Source organism: Mirounga angustirostris, unplaced genomic scaffold, assembly GCF_029215605.1.
Source record: "Mirounga angustirostris isolate CCGP_5_RB_7025 unplaced genomic scaffold, mMirAng1.0.hap1 SCAF_10, whole genome shotgun sequence".
Taxonomy (NCBI): Eukaryota; Metazoa; Chordata; class Mammalia; order Carnivora; family Phocidae; genus Mirounga; species Mirounga angustirostris.
Window position 1 is genome coordinate 90,593,243 of NW_026991718.1, and position 20,422 is coordinate 90,613,664.

Here is a 20,422-nt window from a genome sequence, read left to right on the forward strand (position 1 = left end):
CATGGAGCACTGGGTGTTATACGCAAACAATGAATCATGGAACACTACATCAAAAACTAATGATGTAATGTATGGTGATTAACATAACAATAAAAATTAAAAAAAATTATCTGCAGTTTTTACATACAAAAAAAACCCCCAACAAAACTATTTTTTTTAAAGATTTTATTTATTTATTTGACAGAGAGATAGAGAGAGAACACAAGTAGGCAGAGGGAGAGGGAGAAGCAGGCTCCCCGCAGAGCAGGGAGCCCGATGCGGGACTCGATCCCAGGACCCTGGGATCATGACCTGAGCCGAAGGCAGCCGCTTAACTGACTGAGCCACCCAGGCGCCCAACAAAACTATTTTTATAACAAGGAAATAAAAGGGAAGCACAAAGCACAAAAGTAAAAATGAGATGAAGAACTAACACAAAAAGCAGATGAAAATAAAGTAATTTTGAAAGTATATTTTATTTAAAACCATGTAAGCAAAATAGAATGGATGTTACCCTGGAAACATTCAGTATCTGCATTTTTCCCTATCTAGGAAAAAATACTTGTGACTTCAGAAGAAATAGAATATTTAAATAGACAAATTACCATGGAACAGTTGAGAATGTTACTGATAGTCTGTACCCCCCACCAAGGTCCAGATAATTTTTATGAAATGTGATGAAACCCTCAAATTGAAGTAATGGATAATTCCAATGTCATTTTAAATGTTCTAGGTTGATAAAAAGAGAGAGCCTCATAATTATTTTTATTTAGCACATATGATGCTAAGTCCTGAGAAAACACAAAAATAAAACAATAAACTAATCTTTTTATGATTATTAATGGAAACGTAAGTGAAAGACTAGCAAATATAGTCCAGGAATACATTAAAGAAACAAGAAACTCCACCATGTAGGGTTCCTCCGTGAAATGCGAGTGTGGGCCAAGTTAGGAAGTCAATTGCCATGCATACGACTTTATGTCAGACTCAGCAGAGCCTGAGGTGGGGATTCTTACGCAGGTGCTTTATCAGGGGAGCTGTTGGGAGAAAGCTTTAAGGGGCAGGAGCAGGTGGGGAGACCCAGAGTGAATAGGAGTTTCCTCTGGAGTTCAGCTTTGGTCTGATCTGCAGGGGGCTCTGGAGGGTGATTTGCACCCCTCCGCCTGCTCCAGCTGGAGGCCAGGGTTCTGATTATCTGTAACCAGTTCCAGCCCAGTGTGACTATGGGCTGTGTCCACCTCCAGGGGATCTGTGGGAAAAGGGCCCTGTGGTCTCAGGGCAATTCTCGGAGAGATGGCAACTGTGAGCCCGTAGCAGCCTGCACTCCCAGCAGCTAGCAGATGGGTGCACCCAGCTTGAATGCAGATCTCAAGTGGGGGGTCAGGAGTGGGGGCTCCACCTGCATCTCTTACCAAGTCAAAAGAGAAAAGACATACAATCCTTTCCATAGAGGTCAGCAAGGCATTCAATGAAATTCAACAAATTTCTGATTTTAAAAATCAACTGAATAAGATTAGATATTTGCTTCCACAACATGATAAAACTGTTGGTGATAAAAATGCATGCTTCGTGGTGAAATGCTAGTAACATTCCCATACAAGCCTCAAATATGTCAACTAATGTCACATCATAGAATGTATCTTGAGGTGCTATTTAGTGCAATTAACATAGGAGAAGTACTGACTTCAAAAATAGAGAGGGTGAATTATTAGGTTTGCAGACAGAATGTATTATGCATGAAAGAACAAAGAGAACTGAAAAATTATTTTAAATAATGGGCAGTTCAGTCAAGTGCCTAGCTACAAATTTAATTTGCAAAAATCAGTGACTTTTTAAAAACTGAAACCAGTCAGACAATAAAATGGAAAAAAAATATTCCATTTATGTTAGCAATAAAAAAAAAAGATTTAAAAAACACCGAAGAATAAAAATCACTTCTCTTGACAAAAACTTAAAACACCAAAGAGAAAAAAAAAATTAAGGCTATGACTACATGGAAAGATAATCTGTCTTCTGGGATTGAAAATCCTCACATGATCAACTTGAAACTCTTCTCCAATTGATCTATATGTGTATGGTTGTCTAGACAAAAATAGAAAGATAGTTCAGTTTCAACTAGATAAGCTGGTTTTTATCTATAAGGAGATCCTAGAAAAAAGGAAGAGTGAGGGAAATAAAAGGATCAAGTGGAGATTTAGGCACATAAAACTCAGATGTAAGCGTCACAGACTACAGAAGCATAAGCGATGTGGTGCTATGACGTATGAATAGACACAGGAGCCAAGGAAGACAACTGAGTGCAGAGGATACCTGAATAATATCAGAGTTTCATTTATGATAAAATGGAATTTCAAATAAATACAGCAGGAAGATTTGGTCAGTAAATGAAATTAATGAAATCTGGAATAACATTAAATGAAATCTCGTAACTTTCCATGTAGCAAAATATACTCCGGATGTAGCAACAACAACAAAAAGTTAGGTATAAAGTTAAACTGTGAACGACTGGAACAGGTAATCATTCTCTTATAGGTGTGGGATGGGAAAGGCTCTGTCCACACAAAATACAGATTCAGAAGCCATAAAGGACATAGGTAAAAAATTTAATTAGATTAAAAAATAGAGTTCTCTGGAAATAAAAATAACACCATAAATGAAGTCAAAAGGCAAATGGCAAACTGAGAAAAAAAATGCAGACATGTACACACACACACACACATCTCACAAAGGGTTAACTTTAGAGATATGTATTACATTTCAGTAAAAAAAACCCAAAAAAACCTTACCAAAATCTTAATAGGAGAATAAACTCCCTCCATCTACGCCCACCCCTCCAAAGAAATCAGTTTGCAGGGTCTGGTTAATGGCATGAGCTATGACTAAATTATTGAACACAGACTTGAATAAAAGTGCCAGAGCTGTAGGAGCTGATAAGGGACAATCTCCAAGGCATATTTCTAAGTGACAAAGTGTGCGCACGACAGGACTGCACATATATGGCTATGTTTCTATTTGAAGAGAAAACTGTGGAAGGATGTACTGGGAACTCTCCCTACTGGGAGCCTCTGGGAGGAAGCCTGAGCTCTGGAAGAGGAAGGCAACTAATTTCATTGTATTCTTGTAAATAGGGCTAGAATTTCAAATCACATACATATGTTCACATCCAATTTTTAAAACTCAGTAATTTTTCAGAAAGTCTGTGGGAAACACAGTGGCCACCAGCAGTTGCCCCACGCTGCCAACAGGACCCACACCGTCAGAGGAAGGTGGCCCCCGAAGGAGCCCAGTGTGAGCTGGTGAGGCCAAAGGAGGCCCTCGCATCAAACCGGAGCCATGCTGGCAGGCGCCTCTGGAAGGCCCCTCCAGCTCTCTGTCCTCTGAGCCGCGTCAGAGCAAGTTCACAGGAAACCGAGTCCCTGGTTACTCCCCACAGATCTGGCCTTGGGGGAGGCTTCTGGAAATCCTGCCATGGGCATTAGCCTTCCTGCTGGTGAGAAGGCAGACTTCTTGGGTCCCAGGGTAGGTGAGCAGCTTCCAGGAAGGAGAGAAAATGGCAGGAGCAGCCCCCTAGCAGGTGAAGGACTCACGGTGGACACACAGGGCAGCCAGCTAGCTGCGTCCTGAGCGGGAGGCTGAGCTCCACTCTCAGGACTGAGGTCCGGTGTCTGCCCAGGACCTCGTCGGTTCTTCCCCTGCAACCTGGAGTGTGCAATGCCCTGGTCAGGCACCTGAGTGGAAAGAATGTAAGTTAGTCTCTCTGCTTCCACCCCCATTTTTACTCCAAAGATGGGGCCTTTCTTCCAAATCTGTAGATACTGTTTCTCATCCTGGAGAAGACAGGTGTCTAAGCACAGCCTTTTCCCTGGTCAAAACCACATTATCCTTTAAAACCTAGTTTAGATCTAAGGTCTCCAAGACTTTTCTTGACACGCCTCCTTCCTATCTTCTCCCAGACTCTAGTTATATTGAAGTCAGGGGTAGGAGGAGGGCCTCTGGGGAATTTTAAAGACATCATGACCCAGACATAAGTAGATGCAGGGCTGGTCCCATGCAAAATGAGGAAGGAGCCAAAAGGTGTGCCACTTACCTGTCCTCTGCCTTCTGCTGGGAGGAAAGGCCCCTGGAGCTCAGAGCATCAGGGAGTTGGTAACTTGCTAAGGAAGGCCCAGTGAGAAAGATGAGTACCGAGCAGCATGCCTCTATGGTGATGCCTTTCAGATAATTCAGACAGAGGATTCAGAGTGGTGGGGCTTTCACCTCTGTTAAGTCATGTACAACAAAATCCAGAAACCACCCACATCTCGTCAATAGCAGAATAGATTTAAAAATCGTGGCGTAGGGGCGCCTGGGTGGCTCAGTCATTAAGCGTCTGCCTTCGGCTCAGGTCATGATCCCAGGGTCCTGGGATTGAGCCCCACATTGGGCTCCCTGCTCATCAGGAAGACTGCTTCTCCTTCTCCACTCCCCCTGCTTGTGTTCCTGCTCTCGCTCTTTCTGTCAAATAAATAAATAAAATCTTTAGAAAAAAAAATCCTGGCGTTATTCACCCAGGGGGACACTTAGCAAGGAAATGAAGACAGGCCATCTAGAACCACATGCAGTGTGGGGGAATCTCACCAAAATCTCACCAAAAACGCTGGGCAAAGAAGCCAGAGACAAAGGAGCACAGTTCGACGTGATTCCATAGATGAAACTGCCCACACTGATACGCTATCAGGGTCAAGAGAGATCACCCTTGAGGATGATAGTGTTTGAAGGGGTGCTGGGGATCCCAGGGCATAGGGATGTTCTTTTTCTTTACCTGAAGTGGGTTTGGTGAGTGAGTCCAGCTGCTGAAAACCCAACAGGCTCCTGAGTTATGATATGTATTCTTTCCTACAGGTAAATTATGCTTCAAGAAAAGGTGATAGTGTATGAAGGAAGGTACCCATTCTACCCTCCCAGGAAGCATCTCACCCATTCCATCCCCTACCCCCCACTGCAAAATTCACCCAGTACTTGTCTGAGTGGGGTTGGCACTGTGGATAGGAAAAACGGTGCTGATGTCATAGGCTTTCCTTGTTATTTTAGCTCGCCTTTCATTATTTTTTGTTCTTGCTTTAAATGAGCTCTTTTTTTTAAACTTCCTTCCTGGCATTTGAGTCATTTCCCAAGGTTTTTGTCTGCTTCAGATAAGGAACTTAATACCCAAGATGGATTGTAAGTTCTACACTTTGTTTCTCCAAGGGCCTTCTACCCAGATATAGGCATGAGTTTGGGAGAAAATCAGGTAGGAAATCAACAAGTAGAATTTGCAGCAGGGCAGGATTTTGTGTATGATCAACTTCATGGAATCTCCTGATATAGACAAAGAATCATGCTGTGTAGAGATGAAAGCTCACTTTTCATGACATGAAGGATCCTGTGACTCAGGGAAGGTACTTTCAATCTGCCCCCCATTTTCCAGCAATCCCAAGGGAAACATGAGTGCTTGGAGCTCCCAGAGCCAGTGAGGGCCAGACCTGGAGGAAGTCCTGGGTTTCTTGCCCCAGTGGTGCCTTCCTTTCCTGATCCACAATCCCAGTGTCAGCCTGGAATGGAATCTACATGAATGAATATACCCTCTGGTACGATGAGAAAAATCTCATGAGCTGGCATGATGGAGAAAAATCTCATGAGCTGGCATGATGGAGAAAAATCTCATGAGCTGGCATAATGGAGAAAATGAGACAGTTATTCCTTTACCATTGTTTGGTGATGGATAAAAAAACCACACCCCATTCCTAGCTTTTCCCCACTATAGTCTAAGGATTCCTGACAGTGTGGGATGTCCAAGCTGGCTTTCAATTTCCCTTTCCTGGCCCTCTGACCCTTGTCTGGCCGTCTACTGTCCCAGATTTCCTCTCCTGTAAGAGAGGTCCATTCCTGAGCTCGTTAAGAGTTACCCGCGCTCCACTGCTGGTGGATATGCTATGTGAATTGCAAAAATGTCATATAGATGTAAGAGGTCGGTATGGTGGAGGTCAGCAAACCATGGCCTGTGGACCAAATCCTGCCCACTGCCTGTTTTTATAAATAAAGTTTTATCAGAACACAGCCACGCCCATTTGCTTACATATTATAACTGCTTTCGAGCTACAAAGACAGAACTAAGCAGTTGTAACAGAGTCCGCATGGCCTGCAAAGCTAAAAATTTTCATTATCTGGCCCTTTATAAGAACCATTGGTGACCCCTGATATTATCATGATAGCTGAGTTATTTGTCTGTATTGTGTTAACATTTTAACAGAACCTTATGGAGATCATGGCAGCACAGGTGGGGCTGTTTTGCTGACAGCTGGGGCATCCTCATCGAATAATGGAGGTGACATTTCTCACTGGTCCTTCAGTGGCCCTCGAACACACTTTTGATGGCTTCCTGCACTTCCCATGCATGGGGTGGTCCCCTTCCTTCCCAGGGCCTGTAGCTTTGGTCTACCACAAAGCTTTGGGGCACCAGGAGACTAACTCTGGTCTTGGTTCAGAGACAGTGGTGGATGTTGGCGGGCCTGCGTGAGTGGATGTGGCTTCCCTGCAGCTAACAGGTGATGGGGCAACTTCCACCCAGGTTTTATGCATGTGTGAAGAAACATGTGCCCAAGACCCTCTCCTTTTTTTTTTTTTTTTAAACTTTTTATTTTGAGATCCTTGTGTATTGACATACGGTTTGTAAGAAATAGCACAGAGAGATCCCATGTTCCTTTTACTCAGTCTTCCCAACGGTAACATCTTGGAGAACTATAATACAATATCACAACTGGGATACTGACAGCGACGCAGTCAAGACACAGAGCATTTCCATCACCACAAGGACACCTTCTTGTCCTTTTATAACCACATCAACTTGCCTCCCACTCCACCTCAACCCTGGCAACCAAAATTTTATCTCTTATTGCTAAAATTTCATCATTTCAGAATTATTATATACATGGAACCGTACAGCATGTGACTTTGGGGACTGGCTTTTCTCCTTTGGCATTATTTTCTGGAGGTTGACATGTGAGCCAATAGTTCTTTTTTTTTTTTTTTTTTAAAGATTTTATTTACTCATTTGAGAGAGAATGAGATAGAGAGAGCATGAGAGGGGGGAGGGTCAGAGGGAGAAGTAGACTCCCTGCCGAACAGGGAGCCCGATGCGGGACTTAATCCTGGGACTCCAGGATCACGACCTGAGCCGAAGGCAGTCGCTTAACCAACTGAGCCACCCAGGCACCCGAGCCAATAGTTCTTACCTTGATATTACGGAGTTGTATTCATGGTAATGATGGACCACAGTTTATTTAAGGACATTTGAGTTCCTACTGGTTTGGGACTATTATGAATAAATCTGCTATAGACATCTGTGTACAGGTTATTGTGTGAACATGGAATTAATACAGCAGAGTCTCAGAGAGGTTAGACTCAGACAGGTAGAAGGGCTCTGGCTGTGGGTGCCCTTTCCTGATAGTCTCCATAGACCTGTGGATCATCAGGTTGAAATGGATAATAAACCACCCCTGACGGATGTTCACCTGAGTGCCACCCTTTTGCCAACCTCAGGTCTATATTAGAATTTTGCCTTCTCTGTAACTCCTGAATCCATCATCACTCGTGGTGCCATCATTAAACTTGTCCCACCATCACTCCTGGTCTTAGCACCTTTCCTGCTCCCACCAGACTCCTCCAGACCCCTCAGCCCTTCTGGTCACATCCTCATTCTTGGTCCCCTCATCTCTTCTGGTCCCATTCTCACTCCTAGTCCCATTGTCCCCCCTTTTCCTACCGTACTCCTACTCCCATCATCAATCCTGGCTTCTCTGTCACCCCTGGTCCCATCATGACCCCTGGTCCCATCATCCCTCCTGGTTCCACCATCAATCCTAGTCCCATCATCACTCTTGGCTCCTCTGTGATTCCTGGGTGCATCATCCCTCCTGGTTCCACCATCAATCCTAGTTCTGTCACCAATCCTGGCTCCTCTGTCATTCCTGGGTACATCATCACCTCATTCCCCATCACTCCTGGTCCCACCATCAATCCCGGTCTCACCATCAATGGTAAACTCCTGATTCTACCATCAATCCTAGCCCCATCATCACTCCTAGTTCTTCCATTGTTCTTGGGTACATTATCACTCTTGGTCCCACCATTACTCCTGGCTCATCTGTCATTCCTGGATGCGTCATTTATCCTGGTCCCACCATTACTCCTAGACCCATCATCAGTCCTGGTCTCACTGTCACCTTCCTGGCCTTACCATCACTTCCAGCTCTTCCTTCATTTCTGGGTGCACCATCACTCCTGGTCCCATCATCGTCCTGGATCCCATTATCACTCCTGGTCCCATCATCATCTCTGGTCTCACTATCACTCTTGCTCCCATCATCATTCCTGGATCCTCTGTCATTCTTAGTTCTTCCATCACTCTTGGCTCCACCATCACTCCTGGTCCCAACATCACTCTTGGTCCCATTATCACTCCCCAGTGCATCATCATTCCTGGGTGCATCATCATACCTGATGCCATCATCACTCCTGGTCCCACCATCACTTCTGGTCCCATCATTCTTGGGACCAGTCACTCTTGGGTGCAACATCACACCTGGCTGTATCATCACTTTTAGCTACTTCATCAGTCTTGGATTGTCCATTGTTTCTGGCTCCTGGCTCCTCCATCATTACTCCTGGCCCCTCCATCACTCCTCCAAGTTGGTCTTGGGTGTAGCATTCCAGCTCAGAGAGGATTGCCATTACTCATCTTAACATGTGATCTTGGGAGGGCCTCCCTCCCTTGCCGGTGAGTAAGAGGATTAATGAGATAAAGTGTAAGAAAGTCCTTTGAACTCTCAGTTATCATAGATCTGTGCTCTGCTCAGATGTCCTGTGGCTCAGCCTAAGGGCTCTGTGCATGACAGTGCACACACATATCCAGGCAAATGTTAGCTGGTAGTAAAAAAGTTTCCACTGGAGCTATAGTTATGCTCTTCTCTGAAGGTGAGACCACAGCTCTGTTCAGTGAGTGTATGTTGAATACTTGGACTCTTCCAGCCTTGTGTTTCTCAATGCTGTGTGGGTGGGTCTGGGGGAGTGTGTGTGTGTGTGTGTGTGTGTGTATGTGTGTGTGTGAAAGAGAGAGAGAGAGGGGGAGGGAGAGGGGACACCCAGCCCAGGCCTCACCCACAGTGAGTCTGATTTACTTGGCCCAGCCTGGGGCTTGGCACTGCAGTTTGTCACACTCCCACGGTGATTCTCATATGTGACTGACAATGAGCCTCATGTCCAGTGTCACCACAGGAGCCAGGAGAAGTGGTGCTTGGTGGGTTCCAATCCCTGGTCTTCCTCCTGGTGCAGATTCACTGGCAGCCTTAGGGATGCACTTCGTCTCTGCCCTGCCCTTCCTGCTTTTGAAGGTAAGAATATTCAAGCTGAACACTGCACATCAGAGAGACTTTGCTTCAAATGGGGATGCTTTAAAGGATGATGAAAACTGAGTGTGACCCGATTGCTTTCTTCTTGCTGTTCCCATTTCTGTGCTTGTTCTAATCATCACCTTTGTGTTGCTGTTATTCCTTTAAAAGCATTTTGCAGTGTATTTCAGACAGTGGGCTTTAATGTTTTGCAAAAAGACACACAAAGAGAAGGAAAGTCAAGAAGGAACACTTGAGTGGTGGACCTTGAAAATAATATCTCAATGGCAACCCTACTTGAGAACTTTAAGGACCCTGTTGTTAACAAAAGAAGGAAAGCACAATGGGATCCTTGGTGTGTCCTCCGGGATTCAAATGCCCATGCCCTCAGGATGGTGGAGATGGAGAAACGGTTTTGACACAAACAGAAGGGGTCTGCTGAGCAATGGTGAAGGCCAGTGTAAGGCAGGCATGGATTGTTTTTCATTCCCTTTCATGAATGGAGGAACTATAAGCAGAAGGGGCCAGAGGCCAGCCCAGCAAACCCTCCTCCGTTGTTTTTAAATTTGAACATTCCTCTTTCTGAACTGTAAATACCTCAGACAAATTGGCAATGTGCATCCCAAATGTCCATTGGATTTCCCAGCTGAACAGGCCTTCCCCTGCTTGATCTTCCTTCCCTCCATACTCATCCTGGGGATTCCTCAGTTCATTCAACAAATAGTTACTGACCACATACTCCTTGTAGCAGGCACCAGGGACCAGGGATGGCAAGAAAGACAAGTTTCCAGCTCTGATGGGTTTGCAGTTACTGGAGGGAGACACTGTGTCCCACATGCCTATGTGAAGTTACAAATGTATGAAGTTCCAGGAAGAAGAGGTGCAATGTGGGGAGACTTGCTCTGAGAGCAAATAACAGGGAGTTTGGATCTACTCTGAGAAGATGGGCACAGCTCCACCAACACCTAAAGAAGTTAAAAGGTTAACTAGTTAACTCGTTTACGTGTGTATAGGCATGTCTACATGTGTGTGTATCAGAGTATGTGTATGTGTATATGTGTGTGTATAGGAGTGTGTGTCTATAGGCATGTGTGTATTGTGAGTAGGAATGTGTGTGGCTGTGTGCATAAGAGTGTGTGCATACGTGTGTATATGTGTATGTGTAGAGGAGTATTTGTGTGTATAGGTATGTGTATAGGAATACATGTTTGTGTGTGTATAAGTGTGTATAGGAGTGCATATTTGTGTGTGTATAGATATGTGTGTAGATGAGTTTGTAAACACCTGTATAGGAGTATATGTATGTGAATATGTGTAAGTGTGTATAGGCGTGTGGGTATGTGTATATAGGGGTGCATGTACGTGTGTGTGTATAGGGGTGTATGTGTAGGTGTGCATGCATGTAAGTGTGTGTGTGTGTGTGTAAGCAGGCCAGTGTACATAGCTTGCAGATGCCCTGTGGGAGGACCCTGTAGCCCCCCATAGGGTTGCGTCTGGAGAGCACAGAGATGGGAATAGAAGGGAGAAAAGTACCAGACCTAACCAGACCATGTTAGGATTTTGGTTTTTCTCCCAAGAGCAGTGGGAAGCCTCAGCAGGGTTTTATTGTGGCGGATGTGTGTGGCGGGGGAAGAAAGGACCAAATTTATACTTTAAAGTGATTTCCCCTTCCAGCATGAGCGTGAGAGGCAGGAGTGGAGATAGCATCCCCCCAGGAGCCCAGTGCAGAGGTCCCCAGAGTGGTGGTGGAGATGCAGCACAGGAAGTGACTGGGCAGGGAGAAGGCCAGTCTGGGCTCGATGACATCTATAAGAGGTCGGGGGAGGTAGGAGGTAAAGATGCCCCTGCATGTCCTGGATAAATGTGTGCTTCATGGGGATGGGCAGAAAGTGAACATGACTTTGGTCTTGGTGACCCAGAGCAGTCCAGGTGAGAAGTAGGTAGCTAAGTCAGTAATGGGTGTTTGGGTGGCTGAGGTCAGGCAGGGGAGAGTGAAACATGGAGGGACAGGGACCCAGGAGGATGGCCACCAGGGGAAGAATCTTAGAGGATGTGGACTACCTGGTGTCCTTGACCAGAGGATTCTGACCAGAAGGAAGGACACCGGAAGGAAAGTCAGAAGGTCGAGTAACTGAGGACTGACATGGGCAGACACCACAGAGGTCCGACCTTTGTGAGAGCAGCTTCAGGACATCAAAGAGGCAGAAAAGAGAGAAGTGAGAAAGGTGGGGAGGCAGAGGTGACACACGCCACTGTGAGGAGCATGGCGGTGGCAGGAGGTGAGAATGGTATTGGTAGAGCAGGGATGAGCTGTCCTGCAGGCACATTTTCACAGCAAGTCCCAGGCAGGTGCAAGGACCTGGTGAAGCCAGCCTCGACTGCGGCTGACTCAGCCTTCCCAGGCAGGGCAGGGCGTTCCATGGAGCTGAGATGTCAACCTCTGCTCTGTGCCTTTACGAATCAGTTTGCTACATTACAGGGAGAAGAAATCAACCGTAAACCTCAGGCGGAGCAGGTCACCCACATCCTTTATGACCCTATATTGATCTCTTGAATGACACAGTTTCCTAGTAAAGCAAATTACTGCCCTTCCGCACCCTTACCACCTCTAGCTTGAAACGTTGAGTCGAATGGAAATACATTTGTTTCATTGAATTCTATGGAACCAGCTGGTTTTGCAAAGTGACCACCGAACTCCTGCAAAGAAGTCACCATTGAAAATTATCATCTGTCTGGGGGGCTCCAAGATGAATCGCTAGCACACACCGAAGTCACTTCTGCCTTTTTGACACAAGAGCTGAAAGAAACAAAACACACTTGCTGAATCCCCCCTCAGGTGAGGTGCAGGTAGCCCCTGGGGGTTCCGGACTTAACCTTTGTAGGAAATCATGAGGGACTGCCCCTGCTTTGTGTGATGTGACATCATCGTGTTTCATCCCAAACAGGCTCCAGTCCTGCTTCCAGTGTGGATCTGAGGTGGCTTCTGCATGTTGGAACCTGCAGCAGTCTGGTGTGTCAGCTTTCTCTCGGCCACCCACTTCATTCCCCTGCGAAACTGGAAGGTGATGGCAGGTGCAGGCCCAGGTCTCCGGCCAGCTCAGGCAGGTGTGCCGCGGCCCCCTCTGTGCCATCCACTGCTCCCTGCTGTCGTCGCTGGACCCCAAGGTGCCTGAAGGCTGTTGGAGCATGGACAGCCAGACCACTGCTGGTCTTTCCAAATGTGTCTTTGCGGCTGTTCCATGCCACCATCCGGATTATTGGCAGGTATAAGCAGCCACCTCCCTCACTGTCAGCCCCTGGCAGGGGAGGGCCTATTTTCTTTTTTATTTATTTTTATTTTTTTAATTTAATTTTATTATGTTATGCTAATCACCATACATTACATCATTAGTTTTAGATGTAGTGTTCCATGATTCAATGTTTGTGTATAACACCCAGTGCTCCATGCAGAACGTGCCCTCTTTGATACCCATCACCAGGCTAAATCCCGCCACCCCTCTCCCCTAGAACCCTCAGTGTGTTTTTCAGAGTCCATAGTCTCTCATGGTTCATCTCCCCCTCCGATCTCCCCCCTTCATTCTTCCCTTCCTGCTATCATCTTTTTTTTTTAACATATAATGTATTATTTGTTTCAGAGGTACAGGTCTATGATTCAACAGTCTTACATAATTCACAGCACTCACCATAGCCCATACCCTCCCCAGTGTCTATCACCCAGCAACCCCATCCCTCCCACCTCCCACCTATTTTCCATGAGAAATAGCCCAATGAGAATACTTTTCTCTCTTCCAATATGGGTGAGGGAAATAGTTTGACCCCTAGAACTGTTGTGTGGGGATGTTCTTTGAAAAACAGACCCGGGAAAAGCTTGAAAGTCTTCCGGGTCAGCTTTTGTCCCACAGGCTAAAGTCTTTAGGACTCAAAAATATGGAATGAATGCTTTTGGCTGCAAGTGATAGCCAAAGTATAAGTTGTTCAAACCATCAAAAATGCTTATCATTCTATCCGACAAGGCTCAGGTGGGGTGATTTCAGGGTTGGCTAATGCAGCAATTCAGTGATGCCTTTGAGGTCCCAGTTTCCTAGTTGTCTCTTGGTTTCTGCTTTCGCAGCCATGCCAGCTTGTCCTGACCCCAGCAGCTTTGTAAAGCAGCACTCAAGAGGACAGGACGACCCTCTCACGTCTCTGTTTGAGGGCCAGCGCCTAGCACTCTCCCTCGCACCACATGCACAGCCTGTGGCATGTGTCTGCCCAGGTTCCAGTGTTGGCCAGGGAGATGCGCACGTCGTCAGCTCGGACCTGTCCAGGTTTACCCACTAGATAGAGGAATCTCCCAGCACCTCCTGAAGCTTATTGCCAAAAGATACACAACTGAGTTCCTCTCTGGAATAGCAAGAGAGCATCCATTGGAGAGGCATCAAGGAGTCATAAGATGCTGTCAGTAGAAGGACTTCCCACACCCTACTTCAGAGAGAGAGAAGGACACACAGAATTCTGGATAGAGCCCGGGTAACTTTCAGCTGAAGAATGATCCTGGTTTTAGGCGGAAGACGGGTGGGCTACCGGGATGCTACTTAGTGGAGCTGAGGTGGTGGACACTGGGGCCAGCACAGCAGCCCCTGTGAGCCTGGTGTGGCCACTGGTTGCCATGTCGGCAGGAGGCCAGCTTTGCTACACACCCTGATTTGTCAGAAGCAGCCAGAAATCCACATCTTTATGCAAAATCTTACACTCCTTAGATATTGAGAATTAATTCAAAATTTTAAAAACACTGTGTGACTGTAATAAAAAATGTCCAGGAGCTGGACCTAGCCTGGGACCGACAGTTCTCATTCTGGTAAAGAGCCTCACGTCTAGAAGCTGTTACGAGGTTTTGCCATGACTGATTGTCACCAACTGGGAGTGGCACTTCCCACTTGAGAGACACCGAATATTACAGCACTGTTATATTCTCCCGGGCTTGGGGATCCAGCCACGTTCCAACTTTTTTCTAGGAAGAACTGGGAAAAGGAGATGAGACAAGCCAGGATGCTCATAGGAGGTAGGCTGGGATGGGTCCTGCCAACAGGAATGTTTCCCTTGCCATGTTGGAGAAAGGTAGGGCGTGAGCCATGTGATTCATAGTTTCAGATGGAAACTAGACACAATCCAGAACGTTTATGAGAAAAGCAGCAGGGTGATGAAACTTCGCCACCGGTGAAATATAATTAGGCAAACTGAGTGCAAGCATGGGCAGCTAATTACGTTATGGGCAGCCATGATGGTGGAATTCTCTGCACATCGTGGGCCATCTCTACTTTGACTCTTGTAAGTGTTAACAGGATTTGGTGCTGGTATTGGGGTATCAACCAGGTCTTCTTGTCCAGGACAATGCAGTCGTGGATGGAATGCCTGATTAATAAGGACTTTTCTCTGTCATCGTGCCCTGGGTGCCCACTCGCACCCACAGCCTCACCATGTCACTGACCACAGTGGCCAGCACCTGTCTGTGTTACCTGGAGGCGTCCCCTGGCCACCGGGGCCGTGGCACAGCTGTGTCCCTACCCTGTCCTGTTTGCCCTGCTTTCCCTCCCCCCAGACCCCTGCAGCAGGCTGTCGGGCTTCCCTGGGTCCAGTGCGGTGCTATGGAGCATGGCGCGACCACTGGCCTGTGTGTGGAGGCTGCTTCCAGAACCAACTAGAGCAGAAATAATCCTAAAACTGTCACGTGGGGAATGTGAGACTCTATCCACGTGGCTGATGATGGCAACTGTTGGTAAAGCACTGACTGCCAAAAGTTTTACTAAGTCATCTCATTTAATCCACATGCTTCTACATTAGGAAGCTGAGGCCCAGGGAGGACAGATGCTTGCAAAGTCACATGGCTAGGAAGTGTCACATTTATTAGCAATCACAGCTACAGGAGGTGGGAATTATTATTCCCGTTTGTACTAAATCGCTTGAGTTTGAGGATGCCAACTGCAACCAGGCAACAGCTCTGACCTAGGAAGATGAGGCCCGACTTTTCTGTGTGTTCCTGGAGCAGGGCACACGGCTCCCCTGCAGCCCAGGCTCCCTGCTGCAGAGGGCGGTCTAGCACCTGCCTGCCGGGTCCTGGGCACGGGCCTGGACCTCCCTGGTACCTGCAGGTTCTCAATGGATGCTTGAGTCGCCTGCTTCTCTAGATCTAGTCTATCCTTCTAGGAAAGCCCCAAGATTCCCCACTCAGCCTCCCAAAGGCAATAAAATTCTATCTATTCAACCTACATGACCTCCTTTCAAACAACTATTGTGTTACTGTTCTTATTTCATGGAGAATCAAAACTTGGCAAGTCAGGCCAAATAGATCATTTGTATTTCTATAAAATTATATTGTCTAAATAGGGCCAAATTGCTATGACAGCTTATTGGAACCACCGAGACTGCTGTAAATGCCAAACGGACCCTGCAAATCGCCCAGCTCAGCCACGGAAGCATGATTCGCAACCTTCTATTTCATGCCCAGAGCTGTTGCTGGAGATGAAAAGTGTAAAAAGACCCTGCCAAAAAGCACAATTCGTCTTTGTGATTTATCTCTTTCCAAATGCTGACAAGCGGCCTTTGCTTCTCAAAGCCAGTTGCCAGGAGGTAAATACCAGTTAACCTTAAAAACAACATGCAGCCCAGTCAAGTTTTCTATAAATATTGTGCATGATAAATTATGTTAGGAGACTGTTTACAAAATGTGGAAAAATCAATAATGCTCTAAAGAAGAATGTTTAATCAGCCAAGGAGCCAAACAAGACTTGAAGGCAGGGGAGTCTGAAAAAGAAAACCTCCGAATCTCTGCCAAATGCAACTGGGTGTTTTTGTCCTTTTTAGCTTTTCTTCAGTGGGGATGGGTGTGGAGGCGTGGTGCCTGATTTTTTTCTGTTTCCTTGCAAATCTAGTAACAGGGACTCTTACTTCCTGAGGGTCTGCTCTGCCTTAGCCCCCAAAGGAAGTGCGTACAGCTATTGTCTCTGTAAATTTAATGCTCACAACATGATGGCATCGTGACTCATATTTTCACCGTTTCACAGACGAGGAAACCAACATCTCTGGAGGCTAGGTGGGTCCAATCCCAAAGCCAGCAAATGCCTGAACCGAGGCTCTAACTTCAGTTGTAGAGGGAGAGTCTGGGTTGTCTCAGTTCCTCAGCCTCCCGGTGTGATGGTAGCTCACCTCCTGCCAGGCGCTGTTCTGAGTGCTGGAGGTGCGAACTCATTTAGTCTCCACAAAGTCCCTGGAGACCTGCAGTTGCATTGTCTCCCACTGCAGTAGAGGAAACAGTCACAGATTGTTGTGCTACACAATGAGGAACAGAGTGATTGAGCAGCTTGACTAAGGTCACACAGCTGCTAAGTGACAGAGTGGGATTTGAACGGAGGGTGGAGGTGTTCTATCTCTTGAAAGCAAAAAAAGTTGGATGATCTATAAGCCGCCCCCTGGTTCATCACAACAAGTGCCCTTCTTAATGCCCATCACCCAGCTACCCCATCCTCCCACCCACCGCCCCTCCAGCAACCCTTAGTTTGTTTTCTACAGTTAAGAGTCTCTTATGGTTTGTCTCCCCCTCTGTTTTTATCTTATTTTTCCTTCCCTTCCCCTATGTTCTTCTGTTTTGTTTCTTAAATTCCACGTATGAGTGAAATCATTCGGTATTTGTCTTTCTTTGACTTATTTTGCTTAGCATAATACCTTCTAGCTCCATCCACATTGTTGCAAATGGCAAGATTTCATTCTTTTTGATCGTTGAGGAATAGTCCATTATATATATATATATATATATATATATATATACACACATACATACCTATACATCACATCTTCTTCATCCACTCATCAGTCGATGGACATTTGGGCTCTTTCGATAATGTGACTATTGTTGATAGTGCTGCTATAAATATTGGGGTGCATGTGCCCCTTGGAATCAGCATTTTTGTACCCTTTGGATTAATACCTAGTCGTGCAATTGCTGAATTGTAGGGTAGCTCTATTTTTAACTTCTTGGGAACCTCCATACTGTTTTCCAGAGTGGCTGCACCAGCTTGCATTCCCACCAACAGTGTAGGAGTGTTCCCCTTTCTCCGCATCCTCGCCAACATCTGTTGTTTCCTGAGTTGTTAATTTTACCCATTCTGACAGGTATGAGGTGGTACCTCACTGTGGTTTTGACTTGTATTTTCCTGATGCCGAATGATGTTGAGCATCTTTTCATGTGTCTGTTGGCCATTTGGATATCTTCTTTGGAAAAGTGTCTATTCATGTCTTCTGCCCATTTCTTGACTGGATTTTTTGGTTTTTGGGTGTTAAGTTTGGTAAGTTCTTTATAGATTTTGGATACTAACCCTTTATCTGATATGTCATTTGCAAATATCTTCTCCCATTCCGTAGGCAGCTTTTTAGTTTTGTTGATTGTTTCCTTTGCTATGCAGAAGGTTTTTATCTTGATGAAGTCCCAGTAGTTTGTTTTTGCTTTTGTTTCCTTTGCCTCTGGTGATGTGTCTAGTAAGAAGTTGCTAGGGCCGAGGTCAAGAGATTGTTGCCTGTGTTCTCCTCTAGGATTTTGATAGATTCCTGTCTTACATTTAGGTCTTTCATCCATTTTGAATTTATTTTTGTGTATAGTGTAAGAAAGTGGTCTAGTTTCATTCTTCTGTGTGTGGCTGTCCAGGTTTCCCAGCACCATTCATTGAAGAGATTGTCTTTTTTCCACTAGATATTCTCTCCTGCTTTGTGGATGATTAATTGACCATAGAGTTGAGGGTCCATTTCTAGGTTTTCTATTCTGTTCCATGGATCTATATGTCTGTTTTTGTGCCAGTACCATACTGTCTTGATAATTACAGCTTCGTAATATAACTCAAAGTCCAAAATTATGATGCTTCCCACTTTGCTTTTCTTTTTCAACATTACTTTGCCTATTTGGAGTCTTTTCTGAATCCATACAAATTTTAAAATTGTTTGTTCTAGCTTGGTGAAAAATGCTGGTGTTATTTTGATAGGGATTGCATTGAATGTGTAGATTGCTTTGTGTAGTATAGATATTTTAACAATATTTGTTAAATATTTGCTTCATATAGAAGTAAATTTTTAGACAATTTAAAAAGAAAGCTCAGTACTCATTGATAAATGAGTACAGAATAAAAGTAGACAGTTTGGGGTCATGGCTCAGGGCTTACACCATGCTAATAGGATTATGATTGTTCTAGAACATTTAATGTGACTTGCATTAAAAAATCTGCCAAGGAAAGCTCTCTGGTCTCCCCGCTGCTGATTCCTGTTTTTTAACTATCAATCTTCAGAGAGGTTTGATAAAATCTATGTTCTAAGTAAAAGGTGATAACTTGTCATCCAAGGAGGAACTCAGTACATGAGGTTCAGAATTTCCTCCAAGTCAGCATCCAAACAATTTCCAATACTTTGTGAACTCAGCTAAATCCCACCTGGTAAAAGTAAGCTCTACTTCTTCCGCTGAGCTCACAAAACATCATGCCCCCAAATCCACCCCCTAAATGCTTGTGCCACCTCCTTATGGGTGGAAGAGGACAGCAGAATCCCTGGAGCTAGAGACCTCAGGCCATCAGGTCCTGCGAGAGTTAACTCAGCCAAGCTCAGCCAGTGGTGACTGAAGGATCAAGGATCAGAGTGGAAGTCAGAAATTGGGAGGCACAAGGGGAGGGGAGATAATCAATAGAGAAACTGCGCTGTATTTAACAGTCATTGGGTCAGTATGAGGCCAACTGCACCCATGTGGTTTAGACAGCTGGTTTGGTTCCTTCTGCTGCACCGTGAGGGCAGCAGTGGTCTCTGGTCCTGCTCTCTCACTGGTCTGCTTTCTCTCCAGTTCCAGAAGAGGGAAAGATATGTAATTACATGAGTTCACTGTTGTTGACACTAGATTAAGAAAGGCATCCAGAGGCGCTGGTTCCCATGTCCTTATTTACAGATGAAGGGGAGGAAGAACAAGGCTTAGATAACCAGGTTACTGGAGATAATGAAGTAGGATCCATAAATTTAAGAGCTGGGAGCTTCTTGCACTGTACATGGTCTTTCTTGCCATTGGTGCTTTACAATATTCCCTGGGTTAATGAATGAATAAACTCAGCACATTTCCTTGCTTCATTTTCTTCTTTATGATGTCAACACTTGGCTAAGTGAAGAGGAGTTGATTTGGAAGTTCCCACGTGAAAGATGAAGAGCTGCCAGCAAAAGAATACCCTGACAAAGATCTGGGGGTCAGACTGGTTCATAAGCTGTAAGTCACTCATTCAGCCCACCTCCTTAAGCACCAACCAAGCAGGATGCTGGGTGAATCCTGCATGATCACACCAGTTAATTGAGGAATCTAGCTCTGGGCTACACAGACAGGAGGCTAAATCAGGAGGAAGATTCTGTGCTATGAGTGTATGCCAGGTTGTACAGCAAATCAAGGCCAACATCATCAGATTGAGTTTATAAAATGTTAAGAAGTCGCTGGCCTGTAAATAAAGCTTTAGAAATGCAGCTTCTTCTCCCAGGAAGAAGTCAACACTGACCCTCTCACCAAGGCTAAATATTCACCTAGCTACAGTGTCCTGTAGCCAGGACTCCAGCCTTCCCAGGATCCCTTGAACCTGGCTACTTCCCCAGTTTTCCAAGGGGGTGAATTCAGAGTCCTAAGGAAGCAGGGAGATCCTCAGCCCCAAGAGGCAGACTCTCTCCAATTGTTCTCTGGTCCAGCCCCATTTCTCTACCTCCAGTGAACACAGCCTTCCAGGATCCCCAACCCTTGCTGGTATAAGCAGAGAGCGATGAAGTCCTTCTGCATACTTCCCATGTCCTCCACTCTTACTCCACCAATGCCAAGAACATCCTGTTCTAGACCCATATCATTTCCTGAATCTGCTGTCCCTAATCCAGGGGACCAGCCCAGCTCAAGTCACTGTCATCTGTGCCTGCAAACCTGCAGTTGCCTGCTGAGTGACTCCCCCATACTACTGGGGCCCTTTAGCCTGCTCTCCAATCCTCTACATGCAGTCTCAGCAGGTTGGCCCCTG

At 45.7% G+C, this 20,422-nt stretch overlaps 1 long non-coding RNA gene across 1 annotated transcript; it reads right to left on the bottom strand.

The window, feature by feature from the left end:
• Nucleotides 1–214: 214 nt before the first annotated feature.
• Nucleotides 215–4,961, bottom strand: LOC129046134 (uncharacterized). Its single transcript, XR_008506916.2, has 3 exons — nt 4,781–4,961; nt 4,067–4,473; nt 215–3,707 (listed from the first exon to the last, which is right to left on the bottom strand). It is a non-coding gene; the product is annotated as an uncharacterized LOC129046134 (long non-coding RNA).
• Nucleotides 4,962–20,422: the final 15,461 nt, after the last annotated feature.